Source organism: Rhinatrema bivittatum, chromosome 1 (assembly GCF_901001135.1).
Source record: "Rhinatrema bivittatum chromosome 1, aRhiBiv1.1, whole genome shotgun sequence".
Lineage (NCBI taxonomy): Eukaryota > Metazoa > Chordata > Amphibia > Gymnophiona > Rhinatrematidae > Rhinatrema > Rhinatrema bivittatum.
In genome coordinates this window covers 286,149,989-286,164,924 of record NC_042615.1, presented here as the reverse complement: position 1 = coordinate 286,164,924, position 14,936 = coordinate 286,149,989, and the positions used below count along the sequence as shown (strand labels likewise).

Sequence of the window (14,936 nt, the reverse complement as noted above, 5' to 3'; positions counted from 1 at the left end):
TCCTGCCGTCCAATCTTTTTCGTCTATGGCCGCCGCCATTTTTCGGCGCCATTTTCCAAAATGGCGCCGGCTGAAGACGACAAGATTCAGGAGCAGGAGCCCGTTCCGGACCGCTGCCGTTCCGGACCGCCGCTGGACCCGCAGGTTATTTAAGTTATTTGGGGGGGGGTTCGGGAGGGTGGGGGATTTAATTTAAAGGGTCGGGGGTGGGTTTTAGGGGGTTTTAGTGTGCCGGCTCACGATTCTAACGATTTATAACGATAAATCGTTAGAATCTGTATTGTATTGTGTTCCATAACGGTTTAAGACGATATTAAAATTATCGGACGATAATTTTAATCGTCCTAAAACGATTCACATCCCTATGCGTTACACAGAGTGTATGTATAGTGGAGGAGCAGTGGTCTGGCTTCCCCTTTAGCAGCAAATTCTTTTACTTTTTCAAGGTGGAGTTGGAAGATAGCAGCAAGGAGGGGTGTGGGCGGTGCCCGCTGGTGCAATTTGCTTCATTGCTCAGTGATCGATTCGGCACTTGCGGGGGTGGAGGGGGCATCGGGCAGCTCTATGTGGATGGAGGGGCCGTGGAGGGTCTGAACGATGCCCTTACTGCCAACCTGTTTTTTGCCAGTGAGTATCGTGCTATATTTGTATTTAAAAAGGGAAGGAAGAGAAGCAATTGTAATCAAAGTTGGATCAGACCTTGTTGCAGGGTCCGGCTTGGCCATCAGATCCGACGGGCTGTGGGTGGCTTGGTGGCATGCTGCTCGGAGGAGATAGGTGGGCGGGGAGAAGTTGTGAGCGGTCATTTTGAGGACACCTTCAGGTCATGTGGGAGGTTCGTATATCTTCCAACGTCTTTGAGTTTGGCTGTGAATTTATTTTAAAATAAAAATATGTATATGGCTGGTGGGTGTCGGAAAGCAGGCATGGCCAGGTTATTTGTTGAATCAATTGCTGCCACGTGGTCCACTGTGCGTGCGGGGGAGGCGCACATTTTTACTCTCAAAAATTAACACCAGCTCTGGAGCTGGCATTAAGACTTGAGGAGTCCAAAAAGTGTACATAAAAGCAGAAAATAGAAAATACTGCTTTTCCATCCTTCTGCTGACTTAATATCGTGGCGATATTAAGTTGGAGGAATTAATAAAAATAAGCAAGGTCCCAAAAACAAAAATTAAAAAAAAAAAAAGTGTGCCGGCGATCAGGTTAAGAAAACGGACACTCTAAAACTGAGCATCTGTTTCCTAACCTGTGGATGATAGCCACCTCTCCCAGGCCCCCACTGTCGGGGAGGCAGTAGGGGTGCGCAGTTTCCCCTAGCGCCTCCTTTTTACCGTGGCAGACCATTTGCATTTAGCCTCGGGTGCCCCGGAGAGGAGGATCGGTGCACGTTAAAGGAGCAGGCGCCTAATTATCAGGCCGATACAGTAAAGTCCGCGGGAGAGGGGGCGAACACCCGCTCTCCCGGCGCACGCACCGGCCACTTGCCGGTGCGCGCGATTCTGTATTTAAATTAGGTGGTGCGGTAGAAACGGGAAAAAGGAGGCGCTAGGGACACTAGCGCGTCCCTAGCGCCTCCTTTTGACTCGGAGCGGCGGCTGTCAGCCGGCGTCGGTCTCGAGCCCGCTGACAGCCACGGGCTCGGAAACCGGACGCCGGCAAAATTGAGCGTCCGGTTTTCAGCCCGACAGCCGCCGGCCCATTTAAAAAAAAATTTTTCTTTTTCTTTTTTACTTTTTTTTACCCTTCAGGACCTCCGACTTAATATCGCCATGATATTAAGTCGGAGGGTGCACAGAAAAGCAGTAAAAACTGCTTTTCTGTGCACTTTCCCGGTGCCTGCAGAAACTAGCGCCTACCTTTGGGTAGGCGCTAATTTCTTAAAGTAAAATGTGCGGCTTGGCTGCACATTTTACTTTCTGTATCGCGCGGGCATACCTAATAGGGCCATCAACATGCATTTGCATGTTGATGGCCCTATTAGGGCATGTTGGAGCGCACTGTACTGTATCGGCCTGTATGATCGCCCCTTTAACATGCATCGGTATTGCATTGGCCCGTTAGTTAGAATGGTGTTTGCAGGGCTGGGGGAGGGATACAACAAAAAGGCCTACAAGACTGGGAGATTGTGAGCATTTGTACTTTATTTGTTGTTGAATTCAAAAGAGTATAGTCAGAATGACCTGCAGGCAAATCAAAGGGGCTGGATAAAAAGATTTAAGGGGCAGAGCATTGTTTTAGCTGGAGCAGCAAACAACTAGGAGCTGCTATGTCCAATTCTGCTGCAGGACACAATTTCTTATTATTATTATTGCTTTATCCAGTGTTTTGCTAATGTTGAAAGCAGATAAAACAAACAGAGAAATAATGTTAACCACTGACCATCGATTTGCTTCTCTGCTTATGTTGCTATTCCCATAGGAATTCCTGAATAAGGAGCTGATGATGCACCAAGGAAGCGGTCTGGGAGCACTACTGCTGAGGATAAGGCAGTGCCCAAAGGGCCAAATAAAAAAGAGGCCAGCAGGCCTATTTCCAGCGGCAACAAAAGAAAGAAAGCCGCCCGCACTGCAGCCCCAGCTGGGATACGAGTGCCATCTGGGCATACCAGCAAAGCTACTAGTGACCAGCAGGATCTCAAAGGAAGTACGCCAGCAGGCAATGACCCATGGTACACAATGGCTGTGAAGCAGGTTGACGCATAATGAACTCCCTGCTTTGCCCAAGCCAGGGACTGGCAGCAGTGCCTGGTGCGTCAGCGCAGGGCAATCTGCCAGATTCAGGTAAGAGAAAAGTCCATATTTCTACGCCAGGTGTCGGTTCTTCTGACACCGGTTCCATCTCTGATAGCAGACTTTCAAAAAAATGAGAGCAGCCAAAAAAGAAAGCTCTGCTGGTACAGTATGGGGTCATGACCTGCCACGGTCCACAGATACTTCTACCTCCATCCCAGCTTGCAGTACTTCTTCTGTTATCCCTTTGCATAATACTCACCATAAAGAGGATATTTTATGCGGTGTTAACATGCTGTCGAGAGGTATTTTGCGAAAAATTAAAAAGAAGATATGGAGGCAAGAATTCATTGATATTTTTTCCCTTTTAATTACTGACCAGGAAGGGGATGGTAGTGAGTCTAAGGTCAGGGATGGGTCAGTGGACAGCAAAGAAAAGAGACCCAAGGACCTAAAGACTATCCAGAACTGGGTTGCAGCATTCCATATTTTTATGAATGTCATAGCTGAGCGTGAGCCAGAACACGCCCCCTTTCTAATAAGGTATTTAGATACAATAATGAAAGGTCACAAGCGTTTTGGTGACTGGGTGTGGCTTAATTATGATATCAAATTCTAGTGGAGCATGGAAGAGGACAGCTCTAGCTCATGGAGACATCGGGTTGTAGACTTGTGGCTCGATGAGATGACTATGCAAAGACCATTCTCTTTGGACAGATCTAGCAGCTTCCTTCAAAATGTTGCAAGGGACAAGGACTCAAATTTCTCAGTGGGGAGGTGTGATTTCTGCAGGCAATATAATTCAGGCCATTGCACCTGGGAGAGTTGAAAGTTCCGGCACAGTTGCTCAATTTGCAGATCAGGGCATCCAGTGCAACACGCAAAAAGATAGGCGCCAGCAGACATCATTGCTTCCTCGAGGCAATGAGGGAACGAGCCCCTAACCCAGTCAACATTGAGGCCATGGTGCCTTGGCTTAAGGAATACCCTTTCAGGTAACAGGCTGGTGAGATAATAAAGGGTTTCTGAACTGGATATATTATTCCATGCAATATTCCTCTTGATTATAAGCCAAGTCACGTATGTAACGCAAAGTCCCTTGAACAACACATGAAAATAGCTGGGAAAAAGATTAGTCAGGAGGTCACCTTGGGTAGGATAGCTGGCCTTTTTCAACATCCACTGTTTTAGAATTTTGTCTTGTACCCGCTAGTGATGGTACCTAAAAAGGAGCCAGAAAAATTTAGACTATAACTTATCATACCCAGAAGGTCGGTTAGTTAATGACTGGTTAGACCTGCAAAACATACACTTCTTTTGATCAAGCATTAGACATCATTCGCAGCTTGGATAAGCAGGCAGGCTTGGCAAACCATCAAATTGACTTTCCGTTTGCTTCCACTTCATCCTTCTTCTTTTCATCTTCTTGGGTTCCAATTCTTGGGGAAGTACTTTTTTGACAGTTGCATTTCCATGGGGTGCACGATATCTTGTGCTTACTTTGAGAGCTTCTGCACCTTCTTATACTGGGTTGCAGGGCAAGTATCAGGGTCATGGAATATCGTTCATTATCTGGACAATTTTCTGTTCATGGGTAGTGATGCAAGCGAATGTTTCCATCTCCTGTCATCTTTTCAGCTGATGGCCAAAATGTTCATTATTCTGCTAGCAAAAGACAAGACTGAAGGTCCATCTGAGATTATTACATTTTTGGGTATTGAGATTTATGTTAATGCTAGGCTGACCAGATTACCTCAAGAAAAAGTTGCCAGGCTCTCAGAGGCTTTGGAAGCAGTTTGCGGGTCATGGAAGGCTATATTGGGGTAATTTCAGTCACTCAAAAGATTGTTAAATTTCACATGCCAAGTCATGCCAATGGGGAGGGTTTTCACTCACCATCTCGCTATGGCAATGGCAGGTGTTAGCAAAAAGCACCACCGTATTCGTGTCACCAGGAGTACCTATCAGGCAGGATATTGGAATATGGAGATCTTTCCTCAGTGATTTCAATGGGTTCACAATATGGCAAAACCCACTGAGATACAATTCTGAGCTTGAGTTCTTTACAGATGCAGCAGGTGGGAGCGGTTTTGGTATTTATTTCAGGGGGGCTTGGTGTGCTGAGGCTTGGCCTACAGAGTGGCATGAAAATGGCATTACCAGGAATGTTCCCCATTGTAGTAACCCTTAAAATCTGGGGAAAGGCCCTAAGCAATGCAAAAGTGGATTTCCGATCTGACAATATAGTAGTGGTATAAACAGACTGGGAAGGCTTTGGGTACAACTGTCAACTATGCTGTAGAGGGAGCTAGCACTGAGCTGTCTGCGCTTCAACATTACTTTGCACGCTTGTTAGCCCACTAGCAGCAGAGTACATGAGACCACCAGTGTGCACTCACCACTTCGATGGCGGATGGGGCAAGACAGTGCTACGTTACCACTCGAAAGCTGTGCCTTTGACGGATCAGGACGCTTGACAGCAAGATTAGCATACAAACCATTGAACTGGCTTTTATGGCCGGGCAAATGGGTTACAAGGGGCAGACGGCAGCCTGAGGCACAACAATTTACAGAATGTGGGTCACTCATTGCACAATTGGATTCACAAGTTCAGGCACTGACATATTTTGAATGCATATTGTTGGTGTTAGATAGTGCCAGTTGTTATTTAGGCACATGTTAAATGTAATGATATTTAAGTTTGCTGGGCTGCGGCCATATCATACCAAATAAAGAAGTGGCTTGTTTTTCTCATTGACGGTGAGGGCTCTAGTTATTTCAAAGTTTGGGGCAGGGGTGGTGTCTAGTAAGAAGGGACCCCCTCGGTTTGCACATGAGTCCAAGGTTTGCTGGGTCTTAATGTATTGATGTAAGAGTTGTCCCAATGTCCCTGCTCTGAAGGATTATGTTTGTCATCTGTGTTAATAATTCTAAAGTACATTTATTGTATTTTAGTACATCTTTGACTGCTCGGGCAAACAGAACGGTCTTCTGGTTCATAAGCCAAAAAAAAAAAAAAAAGAGAGAGCGTTATGACCTTGAGGATAATGGCAAAGCCTTTGAGTGGGTAGTTAATACCTCCTTTAGATCTTCATCAGCAAGATCTGTGCAGAAAGGACTGCTACTTAAGACCAATACTACTCTCTGGCAGAGAAAGAAGGAAAACCCAGTGCAAGCTGGACCCCTCTCCCTGCTGGCCCTGCTCTCATCACATGGATTAACCTTTATCCCTTTGTCTTTACTTTAATTCCAGACACCTGAACTGAATATAAGCAAATTCCACTGCTGCTGCAGCACCCATTAATGTTCAACATTTGGTCTGAGGAAATGAGTTTCAACTCTGTAACTATTTCATACAGAAGGGGGGGATCTGTAACCTCTTGTAATTACCAGCAGGAGGTTTCAAATCAGATGTTCGGCATCAAGGAAACAATAAGTTGACTGATGTCTTGAAACTCCAAAAGTAATTTCTAATCAGGCATTTTTAAACCTGTTTGAGAATATGTTTCCTTTTATACCATTTGCAAATCAAGCACATTTATTGGGTGCAATTTTCTTCTCTGTCTGAATTAAGACTTGCAAATGATGTTTTTCACTCAGAAAATCCCTCCCAGACACCCTGTGTGGCCTGGCGCATTGCTTTTCCCTACAGCAGTGGAGTGGTAAGTTGGGCCGCAGGGCGTAATACAGTACTGATACTATTTTGGCTCTCTGGCTGTGCAGACATAGGGTGGCAGCACTACAATTATGGTGCATCTGTTCATTTTATCAAATTGGAGATCAACTGTTCGTTCCATGTGGTATACTAAATACAATTTTAGCAATAGTTAAAAAATCATAAAAGGATTTTGTGCTTCTGAATTTTTCTTTTTAATATATGATTGTTCCTAATTTAGCAGGTAATTTAAAGAAAACATTTTTTACGGGGTTTGCAGACTCGTAGATACATTGTACCTGCAAACAAATTTTCAAAGTCATCCTCCCTGCAGTTTGGAGGCTGGCAGCACCACAGGTACTTCAGTACCCCCAGAATTTGCAGGTGCAAAGTCCAGCTTGGACTTTTCAAAAACAAAATTCTCATGCGTTTCTTGCCAGTTCCTAGCCTTCCCCTGGCCTCAGTCCCACACCCCCTGTGAAACTGGGAGGACAATTTTTCCAGCCCCTAAATTTACCGGGTAATTGCTTAGATAATAACTTACAGGCTGATTCAGTAAAGTCCGCGGGAGAGCGGGCGATATTAAGTTGGGACCTCCGACTTAATACCGTCATGATATTAAGTCGGAGGTGCGGCTTGGCTGCACATTTTACTTTCTGAATCACGCGCGAATACCTAATAGTGCCCTCAACATGCATTTGCATGTTGAGGGCACTATTAGGTTTGGCGGGTTGGACGCGCATTTTCCGCCCCTTACCGAATAAGGGGTAAGGGAAAACGCGTGTCCAATAGCAGGCTAACAGTGCGTTCCGTCGGAGCGCACTGTACTGTATCGGCCTGTTAGTAAAATATTTTGAAAATTGTCTTCCCATTCTCACTCTGCCTTGCTAGTTCTCTTTCTCCTCTCCCTGTCATAAGTGTGAAAGCAGTTGACAAAGGAATATAGCTGACCTAACCACAGAATTGGTTGGTGAGATCTCCTGTAGGAAAATTGCCCCGCTGCCATGCGGCTAGCTAGACTCACCTGGATTCTCTGCGAGGCTAATTAGCAGCTCTAAATGTAGCTGCCCAAGGGAAGGCCGGGGTACCATGACTGGGGGGGGGGGGGAGAAAACTGTGCATCTAATCCCATCCGCAGAACTAGTAGGGACTGAGCACACGGCTGCTTTTGTACCCGCATAATGTGTAGCGAATTTGTAAAGGGAAAATATCAGTATAGATTCCTCTTTGAATATTTGCTAAACGTATGCTGGTACATAAGTGGCCACGTGCCATGCTGCTCTGCAGCTGAAAATCGTCACCCATAGACACAGAACATCTGCCTATAGGACCTGAATTCCTAGCCGATGCCCTTAAACCTGCAGATTTTGGGAACGGCTCTGTCTAGGCCAGTGGAAAACCATGAGAAAAAGTCAAAAGACTGTGGTGTCTTTGTCAATGTGGGAAGAATCCAATGGCTTGCCAGCATAGGATGGATAAAAAATACTTTTTTTTTTTGTTTCATGTTTTTCTTTCACTAGAGGATGTACTATTACGCCAAAAAGAATATAGTTTCAAACGCTCCTGAAATTGATGGTGAATTCTAGTAAAAAACAATAATGTGAAATCAGTGGGTTAATGCAGAGTTTCCCAACCAGTGTACCTTGGTACACGCCCTCAGCCTGATCAGGTGCACCACAGAAAGGTCACCACTGCCTGATGCTCAGATGCAGGCCAGCACCTGGGCTCTGCTGTCAGCACTTTGCAGCAATCAGAGACTCCAGCAGAGGCTTTTAAATGTATCAGAGCTCCTTTCTGAGAACATGTGTATTCATGCATGCCTCCTTTTCCTGGCTACAGCATGAGCCCCAGAGTGTGGTAATTAAAGGGCAAGGATAGTTGGGCCCCCGCCCCGCTATGTCCAGCACACCCAGTGCACACAGCTCCTCCTCCTCTTCCCGGTCTTGAATCTCCTCCTGTTCCAGCTTCCTTCTTATCCCAGGCTAAATAAGAAGGGGAGAGCATACACTGAACCCTCGGTGTGGCTTAGGCTGAGTGCTGGAAACAACAGTGAAGGAGCTCTGGCAGCCATTTGCGCCCACCCACACCACACCGACTTCTCTCTTCTGAGGCACTTGTATATAGCAGGAGCTGCTGTATTGTGATAGGTTCATGTGTGTGACTCACACCTCTCTTCCTTTATTTTAAAATTTGAAAGAAAGACTGGTGGGGTTTCCAGTGCTTCCCTAGCTATTCTTTTAAGCATATGAGTCTTCTGTTTCTGCATTGCCTGCTGCAAGAAAACCTGTGTGCTTAGCTTCACAACATTTTGTTAAAGTAGGTGTGCCATGTGCTTGGCTTAACGTCATAGAGCAAAAGATGGTTGCTTTTTTTTTTTTTTTTTTTTAATTATCTCTATTGAAAATCTAAGATTTACTTTTTTTGGATTGCTGTGGTTTCTCTAATGCCTACTTATTATGGCAAGAACACTAAAGATGATATAAAATAGATGGCAAGCTTTTGAAAAAAATCTCGTTTTTAGACTGGGTGACTAATAAAATGATCAACAAAAATCAAGTTTTCCTAGCGTGTAGCAGATGGACTCAGGACCGATGGATCTTACTCACCACGGACGCGAGCCTACAAGGGTGGGGAGCTCACTGCCAGCAACTGACGGCCCAGGGGCAATGGGACAAGGAAGAGTCGGGATGGAACATCAACCGACTGGAAGCCCGGGCGGTCAGATTAGCCTGCATACGGTTCAGTCACAGACTCCAGATTTTCAGAAGATGTTTGACAAAGTCCCTCATGAGAGGTTTCTAAGAAAATTAGAAAGTCATGGGAAAGAAGGAGATGTCCTTTTGTGGAATGCAAAGTGGGTAAAAAGCAGGAAACAGAGAGTAGGATTAAATGGGCTGTTTCACAATGGAAAAAGTTAAACAGTGGCATGTCTCAGGGATATGTAATTGGACCAATTATTTTTAATATATTTATACATGATCTGAAAGGGGTTATGACAAGTGAGGTAATGAAATTTGAAGATGACACAAAATTATTCAGAATAGTTAAATCACAAATGGATTGTGATAAATTGCAAGAGGACTGTATGAGACTGGAAGATTGGATGTCCAAATGGTAGGTGAAATTTAATGTGGGTAAGTGCAAGGTGATGCATATAGGGAAAAATAACCCTTGCTGTAGTTACACGATATTAGGTTCCATATTAGGAACTACCATCCAATAAAGAGATCTAGTCATCATAGTGGATAATAATACATATTGATATTGTTGGCTCAGTATGCTTTGGCAGTAAAAAAAACAAACAGAATATTAGGAATTATTAGGAAGGGAATGGCAAATAAAATGGTGGATATCATAATGCTTCTGTATCGCTCCATGGTAAGACCACACCTTGAATACTGTGTGCAATTCTGGTCACTGCATCCCAAAAAAGATATAGTTGCACTGAAGAAAGTATAGAGAAGGGCGACCAAAATGATAAAGGGCATGGTATGCTTCTCCTGTGAGGAAAGGCTAAAGAGGTTAGGACTGATTAGCTTGGAGAAGAGACTGCTGAGAGGGTATATGATAGAGGTCTACAAAATCATGAAAGGACTTGAATGAGTAAATATGAATCAGTTATTTACTCTTTCAGATAATAGAAAGACTAGGAGACATTCCATGAACTTAGCAAGTAACACATTTAAAAGAAATCGGAGAAAATTCTTTTTCACTCAAAGCTCAATTAAGCTCTGGAATTCATTGCCAGAGGATGTGGTTAAGGCAGTTGGTGTAGCTGGGTTTAAAAAAGGTTTGGATAAATTCCTGGAGAAGTCTATAAACTGCTATTAATCAATAGCAGAACAGCCATTTTGCTTGTTACTAGCATTAGTACCTTGGGATCTATTTAATGTTTGGGTATTTGCCAGGTATGTGTCACTTGAATGAGCCACTGTTGGAAACAGGATACTGGGCTTGATGCACCCTTGGTCTGACCCAATATGACATATCTATCTGACCCAATATGACATATCTATCTCCCACTAAACTGATACGGACATACCAAACACTACACGTTCTTATTCTTGTTAAATTTCTATCGTCTTATTCTTCTTCTTTTCCCAGTTAGAACCATCCTTGTTTTATTGTAACTGATTTTTTTCTGCGCACTGTTATAACTTGTTATAATTTGTAAATATATAAAATGTATACTCATGTTATATTTATACACGTTTATAATGTATTGATCACCCCTGTTTTATGTAAACCGACATGATACGATTCTCCGTGAATGCCGGTATAGAAAAACTCAAATAAATAAATAAAAAATAAATCTTATGTTCTTATGTAAAGAGAACCAGTGAATTGATTTAGGGGAAAACTGTAGGTTGTAGAAGAGGATCCAAAATACATTTAATAAGATTAACTTTTATTATTTTGGGGCAGATTTAAAAAAACTATGCCCGCGCATACTTTTGTTCGTGCGACCGGTGCAAACAAAAGTACGCCGGATTTTAATAGATATGGGCGTATCTTTTAAAATCCGGGGTCGGCGCGCGCAAGGCTGCGCAAAATCGGCAGCCTGTGCACATTGAGCCGTGCAGCCTGCCTCCGTTCCCTCCGAGGCCGCTCCGAAATCGGAGAGGCCTAGGAGGGAACTTTCCTTCCACCCCCCGCACCTTCCTCTCCCTTTCCCTACCTATCCTACCCCACAGCCCTATCTAAACCCCCCTACCTTTGTTCAAAAAGTTACGCCTGCACGAGGAAGGCGCGCCATGTTCCGGTCCGGGGGCTGGTCCGGAGGCCGCGGCCATGCCCCCGGGCTGGAACCACACCCGCGGCCCCGCATCCGGAATGCCCCCGATGATGCGCCAGCTGCGACACGCCCCCGACTCGCCCCCCAGGAAAGCCCTGGGACTTACACGCGTCCCAGGGCTTTGCGCGCGCTGGCAGCCTATGCAACATAGGCTTGGTGCACTCAGGGGGAGCTTGGGGCAGGTTTTCGGGGGCTATGCGCGTATTTTACGCACGTACCCCTTTGAAAATCTGCCCCTTTATATTTTATCTGCCTTTTGACTATTCATCTTGGATTTGTCTTAAATGTAATATTATTTTTTTTTCATGATTGTCCTCTGCTTTGAACTAACTGTAAATGCAAGTCATAAATATGTTAAATAAATAAATAAAAATGTAATTCTGAGTAGTAGCTTTAGCTGTTCCTTTAGCAATGGGTGGTTTTCAGTTTTCTCTCGAAAAGCTATAATGATGAACTGAATGCACCAATACAAATACTAATAACCATGCAAAATCTGCTCCTTAATTAACACTTTTACAGAATGTAAGAAAAGAAGCAGCAACTTAGGTAAAAATAGAATACCCTTCCCCCCTCCCCAACAAAGTACAGTATTTTTGGCTGTATGCATGAGTCAGGAACAGCTTTATCATACCAAAGCATAGGGATATCGATGATTGTTATATTACTAGAGTTTCATAATGCGAGTTCAGTCAAAAACGTACCAGAAACTGAAATCACAGAAGAAATGCAAATATCAAAAAGCATAATTTCTTCTGTCCCCAAAAGCAATGCATTACATCCAGCATTTGAACCTGTATGATATGGGCATGGCTCAGCTACAGCTCATCACTATTCAGGTGTCTATATACTTACTAGTTTCTGCGCATCCCTTCTTTGGAGGGCAGTTGGAGGCTGCTTACTTCCTCTTCAAAATGAAATACTGAAATTGTTTTTCGCATTGCTAGCAAGCAATGTCAGAAATATCCAGGCATAACCTACTACCTATTAAGCTGTTTTATTTTCGTTCTTAAGACCGATTTTCTCCTTTGTTTGCTATAGTTGAAGGTGGTAGAGATTGGGATTTCAATAAAAAAAAAACCCAAACTATTTATGTTTATATTTACAATATAAATACATTTTCCTACTTTCATAATGTTTATTTGGATTACCATAGTGGCCCAATTACAAGATGAGATCTTTTTTTTTTTTTTTTTTTTTTTTTTTTGGGGGGGGGGGGGAAGTGCATTTTCAAGTCCTACCTCATCTTATAAATCGTAGCCAAGTGGAGAAGCTCAAGTGATGGCAATGGTATCTTGGTAGGCCTGGGTGGAGGAGGAGCCAGTAGTGTTCTTCCTGGGGTCTGCAGAGGAAGAGGAAGTAGCCACATGTAAGGCTCAGCCGGAGGATAAAGCAGCAGCCTCCCACCAGGCACAGGTGAAAGAGGAGGCCAAAAGATGAGTTTAGGGCTCAGAAGCATCACGTTGGCCTAAATATATGAGGATTGTCCTATATTTGCAGACATCATTCAGTCAGGCTGATACGGTACGTATGGGATCATATGGTGTATATATTCACTATCTGTTAAATGCATCTTATAAAATGGGCCAGAAAAATTGATATTGTGATTCATTAGACTGCACCTTGTGAGTATGTATAAAGTAGGACATAACTCATGATACAGGATGAATATAAAGATTATACACATGGGGGCAGTTGTTCCAAAAAAACAGAATCCCTAAATTTCAAATCCTAAATTAGGTGCTTCACTTAGGAGCCTATTTTTAGCCAAACCTACCCCGGGATTATAGCAGAATGATGAGTTGCGAAAAAAAAGGGGTGGGGGTAATACTGAGCAGGCGGCCGCAGCACGGCCATGCTGCCCATTATCGCTCACATAGCACCACAGCAAAAGGTGTAGTCATTTCCGGTGCTAATGCCAGCGATAATGTGTAAAACATTATCGCCTGCAGCGGTAAGGGCATTAAAATGTTATTAACCCCACCCTATCCCCTTTCCCTCATTTCAATTTTAAGGTTGCGATGCGGTAGTTAGTTATCGTGTGCATTAGGTGTTTCTACGTGCATTATTGCGCGAAAACGCGATAATGGCCCATTGTGTTTTAAAGAATGACCCTGTTAGAATCTTACGTTTTCAGCTGAAAATTCACATAAATTTAGATACCTAAAAGTTAGGATGCTAAATTTAGGCCTGTGTCCTGTCTCCACAGGTGTTTTTATGTCTGGCTTTCACAGTGTCTTGCTTCCAACGCAGTCTGTTTCTGTTGCTAATGCTGTGTTCGTGTTTTCATTCTGCATACTTTTCTTGTTTCTGTTATACTGACAACTGGTGGTCAGTCTGCATGTTCACAGCTTCTTCTGTATTCAGTGCAGCTGACTCTAAAGGGTTAACCTCTGACTTGGAAGCAGAGGCTCCTGGATGTTTTTCCTCGTGTTTTTTTGTCATCTTTGGTCAGCTCTGGCCTGTGCAATGCAGCAGCTAATCTGACCCACTTTTGCAAAATAATCCTTTTTATTATCTTTTATATCTTTGGCTTAGACTACACTGGTTGCTGTTATCTCCAGTTTACATACAGTAAAATACTGTTAATTGTTTTGCCCATTAATAAAGTTTAGAAAAAGCAGCCTCCTCAGTTCGCATGTAAAGACTGAGTTAATTTATCTGTTCAAGTTGTACATATGAAACGTGTAGCGAAGACAGAATTGTAAAATAAGGGATTAAACAATGGGATTAGAAAAGAAGCAGCATTGCACTAGCTCTCACAGCAGATTCACTCCTGTGGCTATATCTCTACTGTCTGGCCTCTCCTTACTGCCGGCCTTTGGACATACAGTCAAAACCAGGAGCAAAGTGCAAGCTTCAGATCTGCTGTTCCACTGACTGCTGTAACCTCTAAGACAGTATCCAGCTGATCCACAACAGGATTCAAAGCAGTGCCATCTGAACTCTGTCACCCTTTAACCCTGCTTGTGGGTTGTCAGTGCTAGAGACTCATAAGCAGGCATTATGGCAGAATCTAGGTTCACAGACACTACTATAATTTTTGCAGAAACCACAGAGGCTGAAATCCTCCCTCAGCAAATTCAGGAAAGTAGAAGGCCTAAGAGGACTGTGATTCTCACACAGAAGGCCAGAGAAAACTATGAAATTGTCAGAGACCAGGATCATAAGAAATTGGACAAAATCTGGAAAAAGACTCATTGGTATGTATAATATTACAAGCACAGCAAGTAAACAAACTGTGAGCTACCTTAGGTCCGCTTACAGGAGCTACCATGTACTATCACGAGAATATTTCACTTTCCTTATGTAATGGGACCCTCTGGATACATTACTATTAAGCCCTGGGTGAACTTCTTTCAGCTAGTGCAGTATACGTTTGGTAATTAGGGAGAGGTCTCATTCATATTTACTTATTTAAAATCTTTTCTATACTGTCGTTAAGTTATATACCATCACAACGGTTTACAGAGTGGCACATATAGTACTGTTCAGAATTGTGTTGGGTAATACGTTTTATAAAAAGCGCCATAAAGGTTCCGGTAACATAGTTTCACAATAAAGACTAATTGATGAGTGTACTAAATCTTGTCCTATTATACATGTAACAGTTTTGTTTACATGTATGACTCTTTTGAACTGTATCTTTTTCTTAAAGTTAACGGTGAATATAAAAACTAAAATAATGCCTCCCTTTGAGGGTGCTGGAATGGCCAACCCCCTGGAAAGTAATAAAAACAACTTTCTTCTGAGAGTA

General features: G+C 43.4%; 1 long non-coding RNA gene across 1 annotated transcript; it reads left to right on the top strand.

The window, feature by feature from the left end:
• The first annotated feature begins 542 nt into the window (after positions 1 to 542).
• Positions 543 to 14,376, top strand: LOC115080543. Its single transcript, XR_003853593.1, has 3 exons — positions 543 to 627; positions 2,422 to 2,783; positions 14,229 to 14,376. It is a non-coding gene; the product is annotated as an uncharacterized LOC115080543 (long non-coding RNA).
• Positions 14,377 to 14,936: the final 560 nt, after the last annotated feature.